Below are 22,461 nucleotides of genomic sequence, written 5' to 3' on the forward strand. Positions count from 1 at the left end.
CATTAGGAGCCAAGCTAGACGTCACAGTGACCGGCAAACATGCAGTCCGTGGTCCTTACGGGACACAACGAGGGCACCGACCCTTTTGCAGAAAAAAAATCAGTAGCTGATGTCAACAAATGGCCTCTCTTGTAGGATCTGTATTTCGGGATAAACAAGAAACCATATTGATGAGGAAATTGTATTCTTTTACCCAGAAGAATTCTCTTTCGCATATGCAGAGAGGATGCAAAATCAGAAACACCGTCCCAGTGAGACCTCGGATGAGACACTCAGGCAGAGCCCCAAGGCACAACACGAGATGCTATGGGAACATGCAATGGGAGTGTCACCTCCCAGGTCCACAGTGCAGTCACAGCACCCGTGGGAGGAGAGGGGGAGGCAGGGTGGAGATCAGTGGCAGAGCATGGGATCAGGGTGCCCAGGCCTGGGGCTGCGTCCCCAGAAGCATCAACAACCCAGCCAGGCGGAGGCACAGCACTGTCCCATAAATGTTCTTGCCAACTTGATTTTTTTTTTTTTTAATTCGGCACCATCATGGGCTCCAGGACACAAAAAGAACTGACTTAACAGATCCCAGAGAAGATGCACGGGCCAGAGAGACTTAATAGAAAGAGACGAAGAAAACAGGGAGAAGCCCAGACAGAAACATGGAAGGGTAGGCGTGCTCCCAACCCCAGGGTACACGAGCCAGGATTGTCACAGGAATCCAATGAAGGACACCTAAAGGCCAAGGTCCAAGGCCAGGATTCATGCCTGGCTACCCTAGCAGCCTGGTCCCCAATGGTATCAGAGAAAGTAAGCAGAGATGAGAAGCACAGCCCTTGGGGCAAGAGGAATTTGGAAGAGTTTGAGCAGCAGACCAAGAATGAGCTCACCAATGGGGACAATTTGTGGTTAAAAGGACCACCAGGAGCCAGGTGGTACATGCCTGTAATCCCAGTGACTCTGGAGGCTGAGGCAGGAGGAGCACAAGTTGGAGGCCAGCCTCAACAACTCAGTCTCAAAATAAAAAGGACTGGAGTTGTAGCTCAGTAGTCAAGCGTCCACAGCTTCCAATCCTCAGAAACAAAAGGAGAAAAGAATCATTAGGAGCCTGAATAGCGAGGGCTTTGGTGCTTTTCCACTGAGGGTGGTTCAAATCTGGGCGGGAAAGGCCTTACCATTCATCCGTCATTCATGGGCATCAGAGTCCAGGAGAGCCCTGGACAGGGAGAGGCACAGGAAGCTCTTCCCTGGCACCACCCTGTGTGAGTTGGGCCAGGTCCCCTGGAGTGGGGTGTAGACCTTGAAGGAGAAATCCGGCTTGGATGAGAGCGTGAGCAGCCCGGCGGCTCCACCCAGCTGGGATGGTGACCAGAGCCCTGGTGTGGCACTTCCCTGGGCTGTGGGGCTGGGCTGTGAGGCACCCAGGGAATGTCCCCTGTTCCCAAAGGGGCCAGAACGTGGGGTCGCCCTCGCAGGGCGGGGAGTTAACACCAGAAGAGGACAAAGGCTCAGCTGTGCAGGGTTCCAGCAAGGAGAGGAGGACGCGGTCAGCACAGAGGTCAGCCCTCAGGAGAAACCCTGACTGGGAGGGACGGTCCCCAAGGTGGAGAGCAAGGTCCACAGGCTTTTTGAAGGCTGTGGCCAGAGTGATGTCAGAATCATGGAGGATGCAAAGGCCAGCTGACCACCTGAGCTGGGCCGAGAAAATACTGCTAAATCCCCAGGAAGCCCGGGAAAGCACAGAGTCAGGCCGAGTGACACCCCCACAAACATGTCCACAGCCTCGCCCCTGGGGCCGTAAGCACGCCACCCCACACAGGGAGAGGGCTTTGCAGATGCGATTAACCCCATGGACCTTGAGATGGGGAGCTGATCTGGGCTTATCCAGGTGGGCCTCGTCCAAACACATGAGCCCTTCAAACAGGGACTCTTTCCCAGTCAGAGTGAGAGAGGATCACCAAGAAGAGACAGGAGATCCTAGTCACCCCTGCTGCTGGGAGAGGAAGGAGACGGCAAATCTGGGAATGAGGGAAAGGCAAGAGCAGAGACCCTCTTCTGGGACCTCCAGAGACGAACGCAGCCCCCCAGCTCCTTGATTTGAGCCCACTGAGACACATTTCAGACTCCTTGCCTGCGGGTTCTGAGATAACAGATATGTGCCTTTTAATTGTTATTGCAACAACAGAAAACTATGCAAGAAACAAAATGATCACCCATTTCTTTCTGAGACTGCTAAACTCATGTAGGACTCTCACCTGGCTGAGCCTAAGAAGCTTAAAAGCCACGTGTTTCTTATCATTTCCAGAACAATCCATCATTCCAAAGTACAGACACCAAAAAAATGCAATGATCATGAAAGAATTGAACTGAAGTGTCAGTGTTTATCAGTGTTTTAAATGTTGTATTATTTTGGTTTTGGTATTGGGGATTGAACCCAGGGGCACTCAACCACTGAGCCACATCCCCAGCCCTTTTTTATATTTTATTCAGAGACAGAGTCTCCCTGAGTTGCTTAGGGCCTCACTAAATTGCTGAGGCTGGCTTTGAACTTGAGATCCTCCTGCCTCAGCCTCCTGAGTGCTTGGATTACAGGCATGCACCACCACACCTAGTTATGTGTTTTAACTTTCTAACTTTTAATTTCCCATGACCACAGGCTAAGCAACATATTTATTCTGTTCTTTTTTCCCCCACGGCTAGAAGTTTTTTAGAAACATTTCTTCCCTTCCGAAGCCAACTGAGAATCTCCATTTGAGGCGGGGTTTCCATTCCAAGGGAAGACTCCACAGCACTCCTTCTCTGCTAATTGGAGCTCTTTTTTATTTTTTAAGTATACATTCAAAAGAGGGAAGAAAATGGGAGTCGTCTATAAAAGTGCACCCCTCCCACACACATCCAGAGAGAGGAAAATAGATGACTAAAAACTCAAAGTCAGAAGGAAGCCCAGAGAACTTATTTCAAGGAAATACTTAACCTGTGTTTTAGACCAGAAACCGGGCAGCATCTCCGCCTTCTCCCCACCCCGTTTCCTCTTCCTGGGCAGACAGGATGTCAGCCCTGTCTCCTCAGCCTGCCTTCCAGTCACCAGGTGGATCATGTGGTCCTGGGACAAGGGTCCCAAGAGGCCCTACCAAAGAGCAGATTGAGACGTCACCTCCGCCCACGAGGGTTCTTCACTTCTGATAGTGAAAAGAATTTCTAGATGCGTCAAAAGCAAGGCACAAGCAACAGCCAGACAGCCCAGAGGTGGACTAGGGGAGAAGACAAATGATGGGCCCAGGGTCAAGTTCACAACTTTATATGTGATTTTCCTGGGAAGAAATGTGCGGGTCCTTGGGCAAGCCTCTTTGGAAATCAAGTCCCCTGACAATCCTTGGGAATGCTCCCCTTGGGTCGACCATCCTACCCATAAATCATTAGTGGACACATTCGGTGAGCCTTGGAATACGGTGATGTTTAAATTAATTATGGTTTTGTTCCAGTTGATCTGGTGCCAGCACACTGTGGGGTTTCTTCATTCCATCTAAAGGAACAGCGAGACAGGTCACTCGTGCCTGTAGATCTGGCCTTCTTTCTCCGGGAGCCCACCTATCTCAGTGCGACTGGTTCTAACCAATGAAATGTGAGCAGAACTGGCCTCGGACTTGCAGGCTGAGCAGATACAGGCTGGCCTGTCTCCCCGCCATCTTCTCTGCCACAGAGACCTGCCACTCATGGGTTCCAAAAAGGGAGAGGTTCGTCCTGACCTGAGCCCTATTGGCCTATGTGAGAAGCGGCCCTTTTGTTGAGTGAAGCCCCTGACGTCTTGTGGGTCGGGGGTTCCTCTCTGAAGCCTCATCTGGACTGTCCTCAGGAACACTGGGGCTAATTTTCGTTTCTCTCTTCTGATTCCCCAGGGATGGAAATTCATCGTGAGGAAGGCCAACAATCGGTTGTAAGAAAAAAACAGGCCACATATTTTTCTGCACATCTGAGTGTAGGATGAGAAAATCTGTTCTCCTGCTAAAGATGCACCAGCGCTCTCTCTCGCTCACTCCTGACACACTCTGATTCGTCCAGGTAGAAGGAAGCTGAGACCCAGGAACACTGGGGCTAATTTTCGTTTCTCTCTTCTGATTCCCCAGGGATGGAAATTCATCGTGAGGAAGGCCAACAATCGGTTGTAAGAAAAAAACAGGCCACATATTTTTCTGCACATCTGAGTGTAGGATGAGAAAATCTGTTCTCCTGCTAAAGATGCACCAGCGCTCTCTCTCGCTCACTCCTGACACACTCTGATTCGTCCAGGTAGAAGGAAGCTGAGACCCAGAGAGAGGGGGTCACAAGTCCATCAGGACCAGAGCCAGGATTGAACCCAAGTCTCTGGCTGCAGAAGGCAGGATAATGGCCCCCTAAGGTGTCCCTGCTCTGCATGTGTCACTTTATATGGCACAAGGTTCTAGAGATCCAAAGTCCAAAAACAGTCTCCAGGCTAAAGTCAAGGTGTTGGGGGGCTGGTTCCTTCTGGGGACAGTCCCAGAAGCTGCCCAGCCCCTGGCATACCTCCACCTCTTTGGTTCCATCAACTAGGGATGCGTTTCTCCTGCCTCCATCTCAGGAGGGCTGCTGGGATGACCTCAGCCCCACCAAAGCTTGTCACCTCAAACCCTTTAGACCAGACCCACCCCCACTGTCCCAGATTCCAGTGATCAGGACATGGACATCTTGGTGAAGGGTGGGGACTGTTACTCAGTTCACCACAGGGTGGGGCACTGGCAGATGGTTGGCATTCATCCCTGGCACTGGAGGGAGAACCCAGAATGTGGATGTAAACAGACGCACAGGACCAATGACTGAGCCTGATCTCGTCCATCCTTGATGGCTCCTGACCTGCACCCGACTCTCTCCGAAGACCTCCAAGCACCAAGAGCTTCCTGCTTCTCTCTACTCTTATTCCTCCCGAGCCACGCAGTCTGTAGGTCCTGAAGAGGGAGGCAAGAAAAAGGGCAGCCAGGTTCAGACCTGCCCATTCCACAGTCCCAGTGTCAAGCACCCTGAAGCCACTGTACTCCCAACGCCCCAGAGGTGTGGGGCTCTGGGGGCACAGCTGACACCCACATCCCCGTCCTTGTCCCTGGAACAGGAATAGTCACACCCAGTTGCAGCTCGTAGCTTCCTGGTGAATTAGGAGAGAGGACATGTCTTCATCTCTGCTTTGTCAAAATACCGACAGGAAATGAGCAAAGAAAAATCCATTGTCCCTCCTGCTCTATCCTCCCCGCACTAGGCGGCTTTCCTCTTGCAAACTGGAGACTCGAATCTGCAAAAGAGACAGAAGGACACCATGCAACTCCTACCGATTCATGTCAGTCTCTAAATGCTGACGCCCCACGCTCCTGACACTCTCCTGTGGATGGCAGGTGGCAGAGCAGAGGGACCACGTGCTTGCAGCCTGCCCCCAGGCCTCGACGCCCAGAGGCACCTGAAATTCCAGCCCCACATACTAATCTCTTGTGGGACTGTAACACATGACCACAGACTTAATAGGTTAACAACAAAAAAAAAATGCCCTATTATAGTCCTGGAGGTCAGAAATCTAAACCCGGCCTCACTGGTCTACAAGCAAGGCTCACCAGACCTGGACCTTCTGGAAGCTGCAAAGAGAGAATCCATCCCACGCCTCCTCTGGCTTCTGGCAGCTGCCCACCTTCCGTGGCTACCGGTTCCCTTGCTCCCCTCTGCCTCCCAAGGCCCTTTACCTTCTCCTCCCAGAGCTCCGATCTGCGCCCCAGCGTCCCTGGGTAAGACCCGTTCCTGAGGCTCATGCCCGGGGGGGACACATAACCCGCCCTCCTCCTGGACCTACTTCATAATAGCCCAGGAGCAGAAAGAAGCTGCAGGTCTCAGCAGCAGAAAGGGGATGAACCGTGGTGTCACACACACACACACACACACACACACAACAGGATGGCACCGGGCCCAGCAGAAGGGACACAGCTAGCGGTGCAGCAGCTGCTGCAGGGTGAAGCCGGGTTCCAGAAGGCGCCCGCGCGCGACTCCACATCCTGAGGTTCAAGAACAAGCAAGACGCGAGTCGGAGGCAGAACTCGGTGATGGATGGACGGTCAAGGCTGGCCGTGGTCAGGGAGGCCGGCTAGAAAGGACACCGGGGAAGTTCCTGGGGGGACGGAATGACCTCTTGATCAGGATGCTGGGGACGTGGGCGCGTTCATTCATCTAAGTTCATCCAAACACACTTAGGACTCAGGCGTCGTGTGGGATGCAGGTTGTGCCTCCATGACGGTCATTTTTTCCACCAAGGACCACGTATCTGAGGGTGGTCTCGTCATGAAGCTGGAAACCCCTCATTATCTAGTGACATCGGAGCTCTCACAGTGTGCTGGTGCAGAGCTTTACACACGTACTCGTGGTGACGCTGGTGGGAACTGACCTCCCACAAGGCCAGTCAGGCACCTAAAATCACATGTGGCACATGATATCTGATGACGACGAGAAATGGCCATGTCACTGGTTGAGTATCCCCTGACCCAGGCTCTCATCCTCAGATGAGGACATGCTGATGCTTATTTAAAAAAGGACAGCAGGGGTGGAGCCCAGGGGCAGGGCCGGCGTCCAGCATGTGTGAGGCCCTGGCTTCCCGCCCCCCAGCCCCAGCCCTGCAGGAAAAAATGACCAAAGAGTCGGCCGCGTCGGCCGGTGGCTGCCTGGGCCACCCGAGTCAGCCACATCCCTTGATCCCTCAAGAGACCAGTGTCCTCCGCCCTCTGGGGTTGAGTCAGTGCCCTCCGAGAGGTTCACACAGTTCTCAGAACAGATCACCATTGTTAAGTGACACGTGGCCTCCTCCTCTGCGCCATAAGAGGAGGTCATGAGAACGCAGCCCAGGGGAGGAGGGCACTGGGGGCCACGTGGAGCAGAGTGAAGCAGGAGGAGCTGGGAGGCGCCCGTCTCTCATCACAGCGGGACCCCAGCGCCTGTCACCCAGTGAGGCTGGCCTGGGCCAAGGGGAGGAGACTGGGGCCAGGGAAAAGGACAAGGAATTCTAAAACAGAAGCTGAAGAAGGAAATAATGAAATTAAAAGCAAACATTGATGAGGTAGAGAATAGAAAACAGTACATCTAATTTATAAATCAAAACCCTGCTTAAAAAAATCATCAAGTAGGCAGAACACGAGCTAAAGTAATAAGAAAAAAGACAGAAGACACACACCAAGAAACGCAGAATAACAAGGGACAAGAAAGAAATAACTATTGAGACAGAAGAAAGTTTTAATATCTTAAAGATTGAACTGCCAGGTCGGTGGCGCACAACTATAAGCCCAGCCACTCAGGAGGCTGAGGCAGGAGGATGGGAAGTTCAAGGCCAGCCTCAGTAACTTAGTGAGACCCTGTCTCAAAATGAAAAATAAAAAGGATTGGAGATGTGACTCAATGGTAAAGCGTCCCTGAGTTTAGTCCCTGGTATGAGAGAGAGACAGAGAGAGAGAGAGAGAGAGAGAGAGAGAGAGAGAGAGAGAATAGCATCTCCAATATGACCTTGTCTTAATCAATTACATCTGCAGCAACTCCATTTCCAAATAAGACCACATTCTGAAGGCCTGGGGGTCAGGCCTCCAGCATATGGATGCGGGGGGTACAGTCCATCTCTACCCCGGGACTGTGGGGAAGGCTTCACCCCAAGCCATCAGATACCCAGTCTATTGGAGGAAGAAAAAAAAATAATGGAAAGAAGTTATCTCCATTTGTAAGCAATGTGATCGTGTATCTGTAAAACAAAATCATCAGCAATAAAACTGAAACAATAAAATGCTTTGATGAAATAGCAAGATATAGAAATAACATGGTGGAAGCCAATTGCCTTCACGTGCAAAAATAACCAGCGAGAAGATAGAAAGGTAGGGAAACCCACTTATGATAGTAACTAAGCTGAAATACTTGGGGATCCACGTAACAAAAAAGTTGTAAAACCTACGGGAGGAACACCTCTAGAACATTCCTGAAAGCTCAAGCACAGTTGAAAGTACAGGAAGACACGCTTGGATCTTGTATGGGGTAACCCAGCACCATAGCAACGTCTCTTTTCCCTTGAACAAGGTATAAATTTAAAGCAATCCGAGTTTTTAAAAAAATGGCAACATGCCCCGTAGACAAGCTATACTAAATTTTGTGTAGAAAAATAAACTTTCAAGAATTAGCAGGAAAACAGTAAAAACAAAAAACCTATAAATTAAAATAGTGCACTACTGGTACTCAAAGAGATAGGAAGACCGGTGGGATCGAAATCCCAGGGACAGACGGAGCACCCATGGGACTTTATCAATGATAAGTTCAGAAATCAGAAAATTATTAAGAATGATGGGCTCTGAGGAACTGTTTTCAGATCGTTGGCGACACATTAGAAGAAGAGAAAGCTAGATGCCTGTCTTGCTCACCTAACAATCAACTCCCACTGCATCCCAAAATAAGTGCAAGAAATGAAACCGTAAAGTACCAAAAAAACAGGTGGATTCCTTTCCTAACGTGGAAGTCGAGAAAGACTTTCTAACTGCGACTCACAATCCAGATGCAAGAAAAGTAAGCACTGAGAAATTGACTGCACAGAAATCCAAACGCTTCCATGTCAAAAAAAAAAAAGTCCACAAACAAAAGATGGTTTGCAAATGGAAAGAAAATGTTTGCGGTAGAGATCACAGGTAAAGGGCTAATATTCCTAGTGTGTGTATTTGTAAGAGCTCTTAAAAACCAGGAGAAATCAGTGACTTGGGAGGCTGAGGCAGGAGGATCATAAGTTCGAAGCCAGTTTCAGCAACTTAGCAAGGCCCTAAGCAATTGAGTGAGACTCAATTGAGACTCTGTCTCAAAGTTAAAAAATGAAAAGGGCTGGGGGGTGTAGCTCTGTGGTAGAGCACCCTGGGTTCAATCCCTGGTACAAAAAAGAGAGAGAAAGCAAGATATATGGACAAACAACTTTATGTATTTTCCCCCAAAAAATGTATGTATGTATATGTATATGTACGACATAATATCCCTTGTATATCTGAAAAGATTTCTCATTGAGGGTGGAGCCCTCAGGAAAGGAGTCAGCGGTCCTCAGTGTACACCCTGTCTGTAGGCATCTTGATTTTACATTGTGGGAGAGAAGGCAGCACAAGTTCCTAAAAAGAGTCAAAAACGTGAATGCCTATGAAATTTTGTCCCCTACTGCAAAATGTCCTCCTAAAGAGTTAAACCAGTCTTCATTCCCCCACCGTGTAGTAGAGGCCAGTGATCACAATCCCGCCAAGGGCCCCAGAGGGCTGAGATTTCAACACATGATTTCTGGGGTGTAGGCATGCAGGCCCCAGAGCCCTGCCCGTCCAGCACAGGAGAGCGTCCACACAGAACTCCGGAAACACACAGGGGCCTCCTGAATCAGAACCTGTGTTCTTATGAAAGACACAGATTTCTGGCCCCTGTCCCAGACTTACCTAATAGAAGCCCTGGGAGGAGAGTCCAGGAATCTTCATTTGAGCCGTTGTCCAAGGACGTTATTAAGTTTGGAGAACAGATGACGGTTGGCTCTTTATAGTAATAGAGGTTGGTCACTTCCAAAATGGCCCCATGAGCCACCTCCTGGCAGTCACATCCCCATCCCCTCTCCAGGTTGTGCCTGGTGACTTTGCTCCTGAAGAATGATCTAGGCAACTGGGATGGGGTGACGGTCCTCAGGGGAGGTCCTGAGAACTTGCCCACAGCCTTAGACCAGCATTCAGATGACGGCAGCCCCCACGGGTACCTTGATCGTTGCCTAGAAGGGTCCTAGGGCAGGAATCCAGGGAGTGGTGCCCGATACCCAGTCTACAGAAACTTGTGTGTCAGCCAGCTTCTCAGTGCTAGGACTAAAAGACCTGACCACAACGATTGTAGAGGAGGAAGCGTGGATTTGAGAGTTCATGGTTTCAGAGGTCTCAGTCCACGGAAGGCCGGCTCCATTTCTCGGGGCTCAAGGGGAGGCAGGATATCACCTCGGAAGAGTGTGGCAGAGGGAAGCCACTACATGGTGATCAGGAAGCAGAGAGGGACTCCACGCTCCAGATACAAAATATACACCCCACAGCCACGCCCCCCATGAACCCCTTCCTCCAGCCTCAGCCCACCGCCTGCAGTTGCCACTCCGTCAATGCCATCAGGGACTAATCTGCTGAGTAGGTGAAGCCACGACCCAATCATTTCTCCTCCAGACCTTCTCTCAGTGTCTCACACGTGAACTCTGGGGGGACACCTCACATCCAAACCAATAACACCATGAGATCCTAAGTGTCGCTTCAAGCTATACATTTGGGGATCTTCTATCAGGCACGTGATTTCCCATGGCAGCCTAGAACAGCACAGAGATGGACAGCCTGAGAGGCTCCAGGCCAGGAAACTAGTCCTGGGTTTCCAAGGGTTTGTTTGCAGGAGCTCAGCTTCCTAACTATCAACCAGTAGCTTGAATGAGACTCCCAACGTTCCTCCAGTCCCAAGAGTCTATTACTGTATTTCAAATAGTGATTTATGGAGTCCCCACCCCTTCTTTTAATTTCCCCTTTTGCCCACATAGAACATAGGTGTTTTTTGGTTTTGGGTTTTTTTTTTTTTTCCCAGAATCTCAAGAAAGACATGGAACAAATGGCTGGGAAACTGTGGGTGAGCTTCCAGAGCCATGTGATGTGAAGTAGGGGGATCAGCCGTCCACATGTGCTGAGATAAAATGGGACCAGGACTCTGAGGCAGCCCCCTGGAAGGGGTGATTGCAAGGTACACCCACAAAGATGTGCCCTAAACAAGGGCCCAACTTGGCCCATGTCCCAGGAGGCAAAAAGAAATGCTGAGAAGCCCCTGAAGGGCCACCAAGGGCCACGTGAGTAAAGTGGACATTTCAGTGGTCTCCAAGTTCTAAGATCACCAAGTGCTGTGGGGGGAAGGAGTCAGGGATGTAGCTCAGAGCCGTGTGCTGAGCATGCATGAGGCCCTGGGTTCCAAACCAATAATAATAATAATAATAATAATAATAATAATAATAATAATAATAATAGAAGAAGAAATCCCGCAGAATAACCAAGGTGGACTTTTTTACCCTAAATCAATAGGAAGCTGGAAACAAACTAGATTTTTTAGAAGAGGAAGACGGGCTTATCTAGCACACCTGGGCGTGTGCACCTTGAGGCTCCCCGGGATCCTGCGAGTGCCCCTCTGTTCTCCCGGTGGCTGACAGAGCACCCTCTGACCGCTCATGACCAATGTCCCGGTCTACAAAGCCGCGGCTTCCAGAGGGAGCGAAGAGTGACCACCACCTGATCCCAGCCTCACTCCACGGTAAGCCGAGGCCCGGAGACGTGAGGTCATTGCCCAAGATCAAGGTCAACCAGCAAGGAGGTGGCGGGGCTGGGACTTGCACCGGGGCTTCCCAGTCCAGCCACCTGGGCCTCACGTCTGACCCCACTCCCCCCCCCAGCCCGCTGCGTCCTGACACAGGGGACTTTGCTGGGTGGGGGTCACGCACGCGCCGAGAGCCAGGCTCTGCCCGTGGAGCATTCCAGTGCGTCCTGTGAGGGGCGTCTCTAGTATCCAGGGGATTCCCTCTGACAGGACGAGGCAACTGCCGAGACCCGCTCTAGGCCACCGCTGTCCATCCGCAGCCCCCGCCCGCCCGCGCTGCGGGTCCCTCCTGCTTCCCGCTTCCCGCTGTTGAAGGAAAGCGCTGGCTCTCGGCATCGCGAACGCTCTTCCTCCAGGCGTGCCCGTGTCACCGCTCCAGGGCCGCTGCGGGTGCAAGTCCAGGTCCCGCGCACACCCGCCCTCCGTCCCACCGCTTCTCCTCCAGTCCCTGCCGCCGCTTCGCTGCTTTGCGAGCCCGACCCTGGCCGTCTGCGGCCCGCGCTTGCTGCCATCTCGTGGCCATGGAGGGAATTACAGGAGCGAGAGCAGGAAGCAGGGTCCCGGGAAGTGGTCAGCCGCGGGGAGGGAGGCCTGAGCCTGTTGATCCTGATGGTCAACAACCTCCTGCTTCTGCGTACTGCACGTCTGCTCCTCACAGGGTGGAGAGGCACAGGGGACAACGGCTCAGAAACCACTTTCTTCTTCTTTGTCTTTTATTTTCCCCCTTTATTTTGGCTCCCACAGACTAGAGGCCTTGGACAGACGGCTGAGTTAACCCAGGTTTTTCTGAAGCCGTTCTGCCTCTCTATTCAGCAAGACGGTCGTTTCCAGGGACTTTCAATGTGACCACTAGGATTCCTGCCTAGGACTTCTGAAGACATTCCCGTTTTTAACAATTGCCTTCCAAGCGGTGCGCTGGCCCACGCCTGTCATCCCAGAGGCTCGGGAGGCTGGGGCAGGAGGATCGCAAGTTCAAAGCCAGCCTCAGCAACTTAGAAGGCCCTAAGCAACTCAGTGAGGCCCTGTCTTTAATATTTTTTTTTAAGGGCTAGGAATGTGGCTCCGTGGTTAAGTGCCCCTGGGTTCAATCCCTGGTACAAAAAAGAAAAAAGAAAAAGACTGCCTTCCAAGACATAATCTAGAGGTCCTCCAAAAGAAATGGAATGTTGTTCCCCTGGTCGAGAAGCTTTAATATCACTAAGATAAAAATGCTACCCAAGCAAGCAACTCACAGATGCAATGTATTCCTAACAAAATTCCAATGGTATTTTTTACAGAAACAAAGAACTCATCCTAAAATCCATATGGAATTCAGAGGAGCCAAGACAATCTTTAAAAGAAGGAGAAGAAGGACAACTAAGTTGGGCAGCTCACATTTGCTAATTTCAAGACTTAGTACAGAGCTAGGGGTGCTGTTCTTACATAGCACAAGTGAGGACCTGGGTTTGAGCCCCTACAAAGAAGGGGAAAAAAAGGCTTGTCGGAGTTAGTATGACCAAAACAACATGGTAATGTGTTGCTTAGGGCCTCACCATTACTGAGGCTGGCTTTGAACTCATGATCCTCCTGCTTCAGCCTCCCAAACCCTGGGATTATAGGGGTGCACTACTGTGCTAGGCTATCTATTCTTATTTAAGTACCACCAGTAGACAAATGCAAATCTAAACCACCACAAGACAGCACTTCATACTCTTTAGGGTGGCCATCGTCTAAAAAAATGGAGATCACAACCGTCAGGGAGGACGTGAGGATATTGGAACTCCCGCACATTGGCGGTGGAGGTTGAAAGTGGGACAGCCACCGTGGACCAGGTTGGCAGTTCCTCAAAGAGAGAAGCATAGAATTTCCACAGGACCATGTCATGCCCTAGGACCGTGTCATTTGGGGAGATAGAGACCCCAAAAAATTGAAAACAAAGATTCAAACAGATTCTTGAACACGAGTGTTCACAACAGCACCATTCAGAAGACCCCAAACATGGAGACAGCCTAAGAGTTCATCACAGGTGGATGGATAAACAGAGGGTGGGTGTGTAGACAGTGGAGTATAACCATAAAGGAGCAAAGTTCTCCGACTCACACACTAACAGGCCCAGGAGCCTCTGACATGCTGTGTGAGAAGCCAGACAATACCTGCCATTTCAAATTCAGAGACAGAAAGTCCTTCCGAGGCTCTTGGTGGGGGCTGGAGGGCAGTTCTGGGCAGGGCAGGGCTCACGGCACTGGCCTCTCTTCTTGGAGGTGCTCAGTCGCTGGTGGCCGCTCTGGCCCTTCCCCTTGGGCCACACCAGAGCCTGAGCAGCTCCCTGTCCCCCCAGCCGCTGGCTTTGCTCAGCTCTGTAGCACCGGGTGGTGGGATAGAGGGGAGGGACTCCCAGCCTTCTAAGCCACCGAGCCCCAGGGCCTATGTTGCCCCTGAGCAGGGACAATTTGACCGAGAGCAGCTCTTTCGTGTTTGTTTCTAATGGTCAGTGGACCTTTTTACTTTATTTATTTATTTGTATGCGGTGCTGAGGATCCAGCCCAGGGCCTCCCACATGCCAGGCGAGCGCTCTGCCACAGAGGGCCAGGGGGCAGGCAGTGTCCCTGGCCCGAGGTTTGCTCGTGAACTTTCTGCCTTGGCTGGGCCTGTCGGGGCACTGTGCACAGGGGCGAGAGGAGAGACAGGGAGACTTTGGTCACTTGCTGAGGGGACAGGGGACACGGAGGCCACATGCCCAGCTGAGCCTCTTTTGCCGGGCCCTGGGTCGTGAGGTTGGGGATGCTTCCTGGCCAAGCCACACGGTGCCTCAGTTTCCCCCTGGGGTAGATGGAGCTGGACAAGGCTTTGTTGTAGGAGCTGGTGAATGGAAAGCTCTAGACCACACAGGGAGCACACCAGCGTTTCTGTCCCGTCCACCCCGGACCTGGGCCCTGCCAGTGGGGTTGAGCCTGCTGGCTTTCGGGTCTCATGTTTGTCCCCTGTCCCCGCTAAAGGCCATCACAGCTACAGACTCGATGCACTGTTCAAGGCCAAGTAAGAGAAACTTGGGGTGGGGTGGCCAAGCCGTCCCTTTCTTCGGGAAAGGCCCAGCAGATGTCCCACTGTGCAGCGGGGAGACCGCACAGAGCCAGGCCAGCTGGGCAGGGGACCACTGGGTCTCAGGCTGAGCCTTGCGGGGAGAGAAGCCGGGGTGGGGGTCAGGGAGTGACCCGGCACCGTGGGCCACCCCCTGCCTCTCCTTCCCATGTCCTGCTGCCTGGACTCTCCTAGCTTCTCAGCTCCAGCTTAGCACCTGTGGCCCTCGGTCACCACCAGGGATGTCTCCTGGGTGTGCCCATGGGCAGCTGTGAGGAGCCCTGGCAGCTGTGACATCCTGCAGTAGTGGCCTGGAGACTCTGAAGGCCTTTTGACCGGATGTACACCTTTCCCCTACACTGGACCACACAGCTCGTCCTGCCCATGGCTCACGGGTGCTATGGCAACCACTCCTCCGAGTCTAGGGGGTCCTCAGGGTTCCCTGTAGTTAAGATCTTTGGGAAGCAAAAGGTGTCCAGAGGCAAACTCCTCCCAGCCGCTGACCACTGTGAGCCGAGCCCATGCAAACGTCCCTCCTGCCCCCCCCCCAGATGTGTGCGCAGCCCCCGGGGGGTCTCCAAGCAAAGGGAAAAGAAAAAAGCACAGAAAGAAGCACAGACTTGATCTAGTCTCGGTGAGAGCACGGGTGATCAACTGGAACATAATGTAAAACGTGTTAATTGGGACATAACATAGAATATGTTAAATGTCACATCAAATGAGCTTGTTTCCAAGACGTCACCGCAACGCAGCTACTCCTGACATTTCCCTTCCTGCGGATTCAGCCACGTGTTTTTTTTCCTGTCTTATTTTTTGGTTTTATTGTGATAAAATATACACAAGACACGACTGGCCGCTCACACCGTCTTTCAGCATGGACTCAGCTGACCGAGTACAAGGTGCTGTGGCGTCACCCCCTCCATGTGCAAAACTTTCCTGTCATCCCAGGCAAAAAAAAAAAAAACCTGTACCCACTAAGCTCCGGGCGACCCGTGGGCTTGACATGGAAGGCTGGGGTGCGTCCCCTCCGGCCCTTCCCTCTGCAACAGGAGCCAGAGACCCTGCCCAGGCTCTGCGCTAGCCCAGGGAAAAGGGCAGGAGCAGCCACCTGTGCGTGCCCCACCCACCATGTTGGGATCAGTGCTTCCACATTTGAATTGATGGGCACGAGGGACACCAGCAATACCCAAGGTCCAGATGACCTCAGAGACCCCTCAGCTGTGGGCCTGCAGACGCGCCCCCTCCCCCACACGCCAGCCCAGCTATGGGCATCTATTGAAAGAAGGTTCCAGTCTAATCACCATGGTGACTCCAAACTAGCAACTAAAGAAAGCCGTTTTTTTGTTATTTGTTTTTGTTTTGTTTTTATTCTTTATTATTTTATTTTGTTTTATCCTTTATTATTTTGTTTTGTTTTTATTCTGCGGTGCAGGGGACTGAACCCAGGGCCCTGTGCACTCCACCAGCTGAGCTGTATCCGCAGCCCCAGAGCAGTACTTTTGAGCACTCTCCAGCGAGTGTGATGTGACGTGAAGCGAGGTGACCTCTGCAGATGACCCTGTTGCAGACCCCACTCAGGCCACGGTGGATGTCACCTGGGCTCACGGCAGAAGGAAACCAACTGCAGTGAGAGGGTGGTAAGAATGAAGGGGTCATTTTGCCCAGCCTCGCTCTGTGGACCCCCCAACTCCAGCCTAGAGGTCTGCTGGACTCCCCGAGTTCCCCACGCATCACCCAGTCCCGCCCCTCCCTGGCTCCGGGGGGCTGCTTGTGTCCCAAGAAGCTCAGCTCCAGCCCTTGCGATCTCGGGAGAGAATCCCCTGTTCCATCAGCCGTCTGTCAAGCAGGGGCCTTGGACATGGAGCCCAGGGCTGAGGGACAGGGATGGGCCTGGAGGAAGATGGTGGAAGATGGTTGACAGGGAGCCTTGGGCTCTTGGTCACGTTTTTAAAGCGAGCTGCCATCCACAGGGCCTGTGGGGGGTCAGCTCCAGCAGCCACTCACAAAATCCTCTAATCCTCGTCCTCAGATGCGTGGGAGCAGCATCTCTGGGCACCGGGCTGATCCCCAGCCTGCACATCTGTGGCCTGGCATGCAGAGGGGCTTGCAGATGGAACCCGAGAGGGTCACCTGGGTTACCCAAGGGGACGCAATGTCATTGCAAGGTTTTCTGTAAGAGGAGGCAGGAGGTCAGATGGAGGAAGGGGCCTGTGACCCTGCTGCCTACGTTGATGGCTTCAAGATCAGAGGAAGGTGCCCTGAGCCAGGGAGTGGGGTCCCTGGGAACTGAGACAGAAGTGGGAGCTCCCTGGGGCTTCTAGAAGGACCCGGCCCTGCAGAGACCCTGACCTGAGGCTTCTGACCTCCAGCACCGTGCGGGGCGGGGTCTGTCTTGCTTAAGCAGTTCAGTGGGTGGTCACTGGGTACAGTGGCAGGTGGGCACTAACAGAGTGGCCTTGGACAAGACCTGCATCACCTGGTCTAGAAGGTGAAGACGGTGTTCTCTGTCCCCTTTACCTTTGGGGACACTTAAAGGTGAGGGGACTTTGGAAGGATCCCACACGTCGTAGTGAGACCTGTAACTCTTTGTCCCCCTGGCCACCTCCCTGGGTGTTCCCGCCCTTGGCGCCACCTCCTGGACTCCCCCTCCCCCACTGGGCTGCGGGAATCTCCCGGTGAGTCCTCCGCGGTCTCCTCTGCACACTCAGCTTCTCACAGGCTGCAGGTGGCTGGCCAGGTGTCAGCCACTTGGCCAGAGCCCAGGCTGGGAGGCCACGGGATAGGAGTAGACGGCAGCTGGATGGCCTCATCTAGCTGGCCAGGTGAAGCTTCTCAGATGGCCTGGCCAGGGGCACCGGGCAAGCCACCCAGGTACAGAGACCCCACCAAAGCTCCAGGCAGGCCTTCATTCCAAGGTCCCTGCTCCAGAATGCACCACCCAGCCCCAGAAGGTGAGTCTGGACTTGTTGAAGCCAATCCCGGTGTCCAGCGCCCTCCTGCCAACGAGCGCTCCCGGGGTGGGTGAGTGATTGATCCAGTTCTTGCCAATTAAGCATCAACATCAAGAGGATTCTGCTGAGAGATTCTGGGAAGATTGTCTTTCCTTTAGGAGAGAAATGGGCAAAAAAAAAAAAAATCTTTCAAGTCTTTTTTCTCTCCTCTTCCTCTGTCTGGACACTGTTTTCTGAGATCGTGATTTCCGGAGCTTCAGCAGCCATAATGTAATCTTGAGGTGGCAACTCGAAGACTGATATATCCAGGATGAGAACGTAAAACTGAGGCAGCTGGGACGGCTGATTCCGGGTGTTAGTTTGGTAGCAGAGTCCGAGTGTTTGGCCAAAGGCCCATCTTGATGGTGTCGTGAAGGTATTTTTAGATGTGGACCAGCAGACATTATTGGAACAGTGGGCAGACTCTGGGTAAGGGCTGTAGATTAGAGAACACCTGGCCTCCTCGTCGCCATGGTCATGTTACGGTGCTCAGGCAAAAGAGTCCCTTGTATTAGAAAATGTGTGCAGAAGTATCTGGATGTCGCCTGTGTGACTTATTCTTGAGTATTACAGGAAAAAGAAAAAACGCACGTGGTGTAGGTGTGCATGCACACGGGTGTGGAGCTAGAGAGACAGAGAATGAAGCACACTTCATGTTTGAAGAATCTGAATGAGGACGTGTAAGAATTTACCGTCCCCTTACAACTTCTCTGGGAGCCCGATGCTAATTGAAAAAACAAATTCAAACAACCAAAGACAGGAACCAGGCTTCAGTCTGGGTCCGTCTAGTGTGGACGCCGGGCTGGGCTGTCCTGGGGAGGACGGGGCTGGAGGGCTGGCACCAGGGTCCCGCAACCCTCCGTCAATCATGGGCTCTGCTCCGCTAAATACCCCCTCCGCAGAGACTCCGTGATGACCAAGCCACCTGGGAAGCAAATGCTGGGCCCTCACTGTTACTCTGAGAGAGTTGGAGGTCCTGGGTGGGACTTGCTCAGGGCACATCTGCGGCAGCACATGGCCCCCGGCTGAGCCCTGGAGATGGCACTGGCGAGCCACCAGATCTGTGGCATCCGACCCTCGGTCTTCCCTGCCCTGGTTTCCTGTCTGTAAAGTGCACGCACCTCAGAGGCTGCTTATGGAGAGGAACTCAGGTGGGGCGTGTGCCAAGAGCTGGGGACAGTCCTGCCACAGCTCCAGGGCTCTGTGAGCCCCCACTGACCGTCGTCACCGCTGTCACCAAGGTCAGTGGGACTTCCTGCAGATAGACAGACCCATGTGGGAGCCCTGTGCACCTAGCACCTGCTCCCTAGTGACGGGAGCTGGTTCCTTGCCCCTTCAACAGTATCCCCATCTGTGAGATGTGGATGGCATAAAAATCCTTGGGTTGATGTGAGGTTTCAATGGTAACAAGCATATGACACCCTCAGCCTGTTGCTGGGCACACCGCAACCCTCAGTCCCCACAGGGCTGGCGGCTGGAATCCCAGACACAGCATGGCTGGGCTCTGGTGAGGGCCTCTCCATGCCTGCAGATGGCGCCAGCGAGCCACCAGATCAGATGCCCAGATCAGCAGGGCATCCCTGTGACCTCATTTAACCTGAGCTGGCTTCTGAAGGCCCAGTACAGTCAGCAGAGGGTTAGGGCTTCTGAATAGGAATCAATCCAGTAATCAACCCCACTCCTGGGTACTGACTCAAAAGCATCGTGTCAAGGAGAGATTTGCGCATACTTCTTCTAACAACACCCTTGACAATAGCCCACCTTGGGAGCAATTCAGGTGACCGTCAATGGATTACTGGGTAAATAACTGGTATGCATGCAGTGGAATACTAGTCAACCTTCAAAAAGGAAGGAGATTTTTGACATGGCTTCAACATGCAAGAACCTTGAGGATCTCCAGGTCAGGGACATAAGCCAGTCATACAGGACAAACCCGGCATGACTCCACTTATAGTGACACTAGACTACTTAAGTTCATAAAGACAGAAAGAACAGTGGTCTCCCAAAGCTGGGAGGAGAGAGGGACGGGAGGGGTTGGTCAGTGGGCACGATGCCAGTGTTTCGAGGTTAACAGTCTGGAGATGGTTAGCTCAACACTGGGAATCTACTTAACACTGCTAACCTGCAAACTCAGAGCTGACTAAGATGGCAGATCTTGCAAAGTGTGGTGGCACACACCTGTCATCCCAGCGATTCAGGAGGCTGAGACAGGAGGATTAAAAGGTTGAGGCCAGCCTGGGCAACCTAGGGAGACCCTCTAAAAACAAAAAGAAAAAGGGGATGTGGCTCAGTGGTGGAACCCTCCTGGGCTCCATCCCAGTACTACCAAAAAAAAAAAAAAAGATGGTAAATGTTGTGCACGTTGACCACAATTTTTTTTAAAAAAATTGAAGCCCATAAAAATAAATTACCTGGAAAACCCTATAGGAGGAATAAAAGGGGATGGACCACCAGGGGGCGCTCTGCACCTGCTCCCGATTCACAGCCCAACTGGACCTGCCCCAAGGCTACAGGGGAAGCCAGGGGCAGGGACCTGGGGGAACATAACAGGGCTCCTCTCCCCTCTGTGTGGCACCCCCACCCACGTGGGCCGGTTCTGCAAGCCCGAGCTGCCCAGAATCTCAGCCGCGTCCCCAGGAAGCTGCATTCCTCCTCTGGCTCCTTCCCTCTGAGACGGAGACCCCGTGAGTCCAGGATCCGTGCCCTGCACCTTGCCCCCGACTGCCCACAGGCTGGGGAAGAAGGGGCAGGCCTCAAGGACTCACCCGCCCCACCCCCCAGGGAGTAAATGGGTTCCACTAAGATGCTGGAGCACAGCCCCGGAAATAGGTCAGCCACCGCAGGTACCAAACTCCAGACAGACCCGGCTCCAGGGACCCTGCTGCTCACTGTACCCTCGCCACCTCCCTGGGCCTCGGTTTCCTCACCTGTAACATTTGAGGCCCGTGGGGCTGCTGGAGAACTGTAAGAGCTTCGTGGAGTCCCTGGTGCCTAGAACCCCCCTTCCTGTGAGGACGCCCTGAGTGTCCCCTCTTCCTGGTGGCTTCCTCGACACCGGCATCCACTCTTCAATCTGTGCTGGCTTTCTCTTAAGAAACCTCTTGGGAGGAAACCCAGTGTACCATCTTCTGGCCATAGGGTCAGGGAGTCCACTGGACAGGACTCACTGGGTTATAGGTAGTAGAAACCCCGACAGACCATCTCAGGGAAATGTGTCACACGGAATCCAGGTAACTTCGCTGGGTCATCTCTCCCTCCCTAAGTCTGCTTCCTGATTTCCCTCCCCTGCAGCCATCTCTGGAACACATGTCCACATTCCCCCACCCCATCCATTCCTAGAGATGCCGAGCACTCTCCCACCCCAGGGCCTTTGCACCTGCTGCCCCCTCCACCTGGCAGGCTCTTTCTTGATCTCCCATGGCTCTCTATTCCCCTCTTTCAAGCTTGGGCTCAGTCATCACTTAAGTGGTACCTTCCCTGACGAGCTGATGAAAATTGTAACCCCATCTCACCTCAGCATGCTCCCGTCTCCTCACCACCTGCTTGCTTCTTGAACCCTGGTTCATGAAAGGATGGATTAACCCTAATCCCTGGTCCATAGTTCACTCTCACCAGCTTTTGATTAGTAAATCTATTCATATGATGTCATAAACACCTGTAAAGCCACCACCCAAACAAAAGCTACAGACTGAACTTATATCTAAGGACCGCACGCCCCCAACCCCCAGGATCCCATTCCCACCCACCCTCCGTGATCCTCATCCTGAATCCTGGATTTATTCTACCCTTGTTTTCTTTTCATACAGTTAGTGTCACATCCCTGTGTGCCCTTAACACTATAGAAAGGGAATCCTGTTTACCTAGCAGGACGTTTTTTATTGAATATTCTATCTCAGAGACCCAGCCGTATCTCAGTGTGTGGCTACCGTGCCTTGATTTTGAGCACCGCGTAATATTTCATGGTGGGAATTCAAACATGGTTCCTTCGTTTCCTCTCCATGGATGAGCCTTTGTTTGTCTCCCAGTTTGGGCTGCTGTGAGCACAGCGGCTATGCACATTCTTCCCTGTGACTCAGTGGCAGTGGCTCTAGGATTTCTCCAGGGTGCAGACCTGAGAGTCCAACTGCTGGCTCACAGGTGACGGATCTGCCTAACTAGGGAAGAAAAGGCCAGACTATTTTCCAACGGGGTTGTGCCAAGTCACACCCCACGGGTGACATCTGAGGGCTTTGATTTCCCACAGCACCTACATCTGGTGGTGATAGAGTCTATGTGTTATGACTCAGGAACCTTCTTACTACCTGTCTGAGGGCGGGGCCACTAAAGGCCACACTGAACCAGATCCTCAGCTGGATGCTGTTTCTTAGTCACCCAACAGACAGCTCGGTGTTCTGCGAGGTGCAAAGCGGAAAGGAATTGAGAACCGCAGCTCTACCACTCAGACTCTGTGGGAACTCGGGCAAGTCACCTAACCTCTCTGAACCTCAGTTTTTTGTTTTCCATGTGTATAATGAGGAGGAGACCCCCAGACACACACCTTGCAGGAGAATGGTGCAGAGTATAGGTACCTGGCATGTAATAGACACTCAATAAACCACACCTATTACTCAGTGAGCATCAGCCACGGCAGCACTGTCCTGGCCTGGAGAGGTCTCTCCAGCAGGGACAGATTTCCCTGCAGTGGCTGTTTATGACATCAGGTGTCAGGTCAAGGTGTGAACATAGGAGCACAGAGGAAGATGGGGTGAATTCAGGGAAGGCTTCCCGCAGGAGGAGACAGCTGGGCAGACCTAGTCGCATGAGACAGGAAAACCCCAGAGACTTGAGGTTTCCTTTTCACGTTGCTGCTAAGACCTTGAGTGAATCCCTTTTCGCCTTGGGGCCCCCGGAGCCCCTTCTATAACCTAACCAGCCCTGAACCTCTGAGGACCTGCCTCCTTTGAGAAATATCTGCTCAAAGCCAGACACTCGCTGCCAGAAAAGTGCAGACACACAGTCTGTAAGCAGGGGAGAGGTCTTTAAGGACCCC

This window comes from Spermophilus citellus, assembly GCF_964194105.1.
Source record: "Spermophilus citellus genome assembly, chromosome: 3".
Classification (NCBI taxonomy): domain Eukaryota; kingdom Metazoa; phylum Chordata; class Mammalia; order Rodentia; family Sciuridae; genus Spermophilus; species Spermophilus citellus.